Raw genomic sequence first — 5,314 nt, forward strand, 5'->3', positions numbered from 1 at the left:
CTCAGTACACCTAATAAAAATATTAATAATCTTGACATTCGATATTGCGCAGTTCACGTCTTACAGACTCCGCAAAGCGCGCGTTTAGTAAAAAAAATCCCTTCTACTCTTTGAGGGAAGGTGAACAGTGTATCCCTCGAGTTGATCTGGAGGTTGGCAACCAATGTGGGAATCAAGCCAGTCTTGTGTGATGGACACTCGGGTGGACATTGCGATTTCTGCCTGTCCCGGGCTGTGTGTTTGTGTGTGTTTGTCTCTCTGTGTCTGTTTGTCTGTGTGTCTGTGTGTTTCTGTTTCTGTGTATGAGTGTCTCTGACGATATGTGTATCGGGGTGTGTCTTTGTGTGTGCCTGTGCGAGCTTGCTTTCGTCTGTTTGTGTGTCTTGGTGTATCTGTGGGTAGAGCGGAAACTTGCAAAAGGTTTCGCCCCCACTTGGGGATTGACCCCCTGCCTCTGGCTTGCGAGGCGAGGGCTCTAATCACTGAGCTACAGGACCTGTTGCAGAGACAGTTTACGGTGTATCCTGTGAAGCGCTTTGAGTCGTTCCGAAGACGTGATAACACTCTGTGTCAAATACAGGGATTACTATCATTATTATAAAAAGGGCTTTAACCCCCAAATACCTCCTCTCCCCTTTAAGAGAGGGACGGCCTCGCTTTAAATCCCGATTATGGTCAACAGATCAAAATCCTGCTCTGGCCCCGTGAACGAATCCAGCCCCGCCCCCAGCTCCGGCCCCGCCCCCAAACCCAGCCCCGCCCCCAGCTCCGACCCCTCCGCCAACCACAGCCCCGCTCCCAGCTTCGGCCCCGCCCCCAAATCCCGCCCCGCCCCTATTTGTCTCCTGTTTGTAGCAAAGCCTCCTGCAGCTGATTGACAGAGAGAGAGAGAGAGAGAAAGTGAGAGTGAGTGTGAGAGAGAGTGAGAGAGTTAATGCAAAAAGCGGTTTATATATTTGGGATTAATGCAGAATTAGGAATATTTTGCACTGATGCACTTTAAACCCCGAGGATCTGGGGAATTTACACAAGTTTCCCGTGTTTGTCCCCGGCTGTGAGATAAAAATTAAAACCCAAATTTAATGCAAAACCGTGGTTATATCATTGTGATTAATGCAAACATTGGGGTTTATTAAACTGTTGCACTTGAAACACTGCGGATATGGGGGCTTCTAAAACCGTTTCGCGTGTTGTACACGGAGAGCGCATTATTATTTAAACAGAAAGTGCATGATAAACCGCATGGCTATCATTGGGATTAACGCAGATTTAGAAAGCCTTGGATGGGCTTTGAGACGTCTCGCAGAAGTGATGAGGAGCTGTACGGATTATGGAGATTATTAACGTCTCGACGTCTCGAGCTGAAAGCTCCAGCCTGATGTTCATTGTGTCATAGTTGATTTACTTTAGACTTTTCTCTGTGCAAACTAGCTCTATATTCGCTCTCAAACAGAATCGTCGCTTCACAGTCCATCCCTCGGAAGGTTTGTGCCGTGGGCCCAGTGTGAAAGGTGTAATATGCACTACAAGTTTTGTTATATAACGACACAGATTATAAAAGTTTCAGCCTTGTGGCCATCACAGCCAAACACAGGTCATGGCTGAGGGTTTCCTCTCATGAATCTGTCACCCGTCAGATCCTCAGAGGATCACAGTTTTTGCCACTGTCATTTAATCAGGGACAGAAGAAAGGATAAAGTTTCTCAGTGAGAGAGAGAGAGAGAGGAGAGAGAGAGAGAAGAGAGAGAGCACCAGGTCATGGCTTAGGGTTTCCTCCTCATTAATCTGTCACCCGGCAGATCCTCAGAGGCTCAGAATTTTGGCCGCCGTAGTTCAAACAAGGACTGAAGTAAGGATAAAGTTTCTCAGTGAAAGTCTGGGTGAAAGTGTGGAGGTGAGACATGTTATCAGCGTTGTAAAATGTCACCTGTCCCCCCTCATAGTCCAGGTAAACTCCCAGCTTCCCGGGTCTCTCTCTGAGGGGCAGGCGGGTGGCAGGTGAGGTACAAGCTTCATATTCATCCCCGTTTCTCAGTATCACAGCCCAGAATCCGTTCTCTGGTGACAGTGTGTTTATTATTTTCCTGTTGACAGACTCTCGGGCCAATCCCACATCCCACTGTGACTTGTTGGCCACCTGCACCTCCCAGTAATGTCTCCCTGATGTGAAGCCCTCAGACCCCAGGATACAGACACAGGGATCAAACCTCTTCGGGGAGTCAGAGAGCTGCTGACGTGTGTCTCCGTGTCTCACGCTGGTCAGGTCCTCAGACAGGATGAGCTTACGATGGGCTGTGTCAGGATCCAGTGTCAGAGAGGCCGGAGCTGAGAGAGAGAAATATCACTGAGTGGAATGAGGGGACGTTGCGGAGCTCATAATGTATATGAACACCTCTACATCTGGGAACACAACCAGCACAGTGGGTCACTGTCTGTGCTAGTGTGTGTGTGTGTGGTGGGGTGGGCGGGGGAGATTCACGTCTGAATGTATGTGGGTGAGGGGAGTATGTGTGTGAGGAGCCTGTGTGTCAGCGGAGTGCGTGAGGGGTGTGTGTAAGGGGTGTGTGTATCAGGTGTGTGTGAAGTGTTTGTTGGTGGGGCATGTATGTGAGCAGTGTGCGAAGGATGTTGTGAGTGTTGTCTGTTTAAGAGTATTTGTGTGAGGAAAGTATGTGAGGCGTGAGTGAGAGGTGTGTTTGAGAGGAGTGTGTATGTGAGGCGTGATTTTGTGGGGTGTGTGCGATGTGTGTGAGAGGTGTGCGTGTGATGTGTGTGTGTGGTGCGTGTCTGAAAAGTGTGTGTGAGATGTGTGTTTGTGAGATGTTTGTGCCTGTCTGGTGTGTGTGAGTGGTATGTGTTCGGAGCTTGTGTGCAACGTGTGTTTGAGAGTCTGCATGTGATAGATGTGTATGTAATAAGTGCATGTGGTGTGTGTTTGACGGGTGTTTGTGTGAGTTATCTGTGTGATGTGTGTGTGGGAGGACAGTGTGAGTGAGATGTTTGTGTGAGAAAGGTGCATGTGAGGTGTGTTTGAGGGTTATGTGTATAATTGGTGCATGTGAGAGGTGCGTGTGTGAGGGCCGTCTGTACGAGGTGTGTGTGAGTGATGCGTGTGCAAGAGGTGTGTGAAAGAAGTGTGTAATGTACGCAGTGTGTACGTGAGAGGTGTTTACTTGAGTGAAGCGTGTGAGGTATCGTAATGGGGTTTCATCTGTCATTGTGTGAGGCTGAGCTGCCTGTGGCCAAGTACAAATGGTCTTGTTAAAACAATAAAAATTTGCTAACTTGAATCCAAGATTGTTTGTGGGTTTGTTTCTGGGACGCTGCTCTGCGCAATTGGCTGCTGCGTTTAACCCACAAAATATACAGTCAATTCACTTTACAGTTTATTCCGTAAAGCGCTTTGAGACGCCGAGAAAATGTGAAAAACGCAAAATCAAAAGCAATTATTATTGGTAATATTGTTTGAGAAGTTTTTCCGATTTGTGTGTGTGAGGGCTCTGTACGAGTTCTGTGCCTGGTTGATATGTGTGTGATGAGTGTGAGTAAGTTGTGTGTAAGAGATGAGTGCTTGAGGGGTGTGAGAGTTTGAGGGGTGTATGTGTGTGAGAGGTTGTGTGTGTGAAGCTTAGTGTGTTTGGTGTTTGTGAGTGGTGTGTGTGACCTATGTGTCTGAGGTATGTTGTTGTGTGCGTTTGTGAGTTGTGAACGAGGCGAGTGTGTGAGGGTTGTGTCTGTGACATGTGTGAGGGTTGGAAGTGTGTGAGTTGCGTGACTGAGGGTGTTGTGCATTCGGGTTGTTTGTGTGTCAGCTGTGTTTGTGAGACCGTTGTCTGTGATTGAGCGCTGTGTGTGAGCGTGAGGGTGTGTGTGTGTGTGTACTGGGGGTGTGTGTGTCTGAGGGAGAGTGTGGGGGGATGTATCAGTGAATCTAATGCAATTGACAGGGCTTCAGGGTGAGAATGGAGACATTTACCTGGGCTGATGCCGTGTATCATCTGTCTCCAGGCTGTGTACTGTATAGGCCCTTTGTATATCCCCACCGGCAGCTCAGCCTCACACACCGACAGATCAAACCCCACGTCACTGACTCTGAAATAATAAACGATCTCATTATAAGCGAAACTGCACCTTGTGGTTGGTTTGTGGGTTTAATTCTGGAATAATTGTTGAAGATCATTTCATACCTTCTGTTGCCAGCAGCTTCTTCCTAATGAAATCAAACACAGGAAGATGTCATCCCACACTGAAGAATCACCAAAAACAACAAATTACATGTGTACAGAGTCTCTCACATCCCAATTCAATCTCCGATCTCTTGTCAATCAGAATTAGATTGTGTGCTCCAGATTGTGTGTAACTGTGACTCAAATACATTATAATGTTATCTCTTTACCTGAAGGAAGGTGAGGGAATCTTTTCCCATCTGTGTCTGTAACTCAGAGAGCTTGTTCAACAGAATTTAATTTACAATGAATCTCTCGCAGCTTTTCTCCATTTGGTTTAAAATCTCCTCCTCTCGTTGTCTGAGATTCGCATCACTAGCTGCTCTCTGTCAGTCAGACTCTGGTGCATTTTAGCAAACTCAACCGTGACGTGGGTCTGCAGACTTTTCACCTGTTCCTGCAAATGTCAGACATCCAACCATTACACATAATAACCAGAGACACTGAGATATCACACCGTGTACACAAAGTAACCAGTGACACTGAGACATCACAGGGTGTACACACAGTTACCAGAGACCAACTGACAGCCCAGACATCAGCCCCGATACAACTTACCTTAACTTGTGAAATCTTTTCTCTCTGTTGGCTTCAGCTTGTAGAGCAGTTTCCTTCCTCTCTGTGGGAGAAGTTAAGGAGGACTTCACTTGATCCTGGAATAAACGCACAGCATAAAATTGTTTGACGTGGAAACATGACGTGGAAACACATTGAATCCCTCGTGAGGGTACCGTTACCTTGTAGATTTCAGCAGCTTCGTCAATGGGCAGCAAGATGTGACCTCTGTGTTCCTGCCGATGACTGCAAACTACACACATCAATTTCTTGTCTGTTTCACAGAACAACTTCAGTTCCTCCCGGTGTTTCTCACACTGAGGTTTAATTGCCATCTTTGTTGGGTCCAGAATGAATTCACGAGCTTTCTCCACTAAAATGGCCAGGGCCCAATTAACGTTGAGATTCCTCTCAGCAGTAACTTGGCGACATTCAGGACAGGAGTTGTTCTCCTGGTTTTCCCAGCTCCGGGTGATACAGGAGCGACAGTAGTTGTGGCCACAGCCCAGACTAACAGGATCAGTGAAGAAATC

The 5,314-nt window shown here is 47.2% G+C and overlaps 1 pseudogene; it reads right to left on the bottom strand.

Moving 5' to 3' along the window:
• Positions 1 to 1,780: 1,780 nt before the first annotated feature.
• On the bottom strand, positions 1,781 to 5,116 carry LOC121852780 (annotated as a pseudogene).
• Positions 5,117 to 5,314: the final 198 nt, after the last annotated feature.

The sequence above is a fragment of the Callorhinchus milii genome, unplaced genomic scaffold, assembly GCF_018977255.1.
Source record: "Callorhinchus milii isolate IMCB2004 unplaced genomic scaffold, IMCB_Cmil_1.0 Scaffold1286, whole genome shotgun sequence".
In the NCBI taxonomy this organism is placed as follows: Eukaryota; Metazoa; Chordata; class Chondrichthyes; order Chimaeriformes; family Callorhinchidae; genus Callorhinchus; species Callorhinchus milii.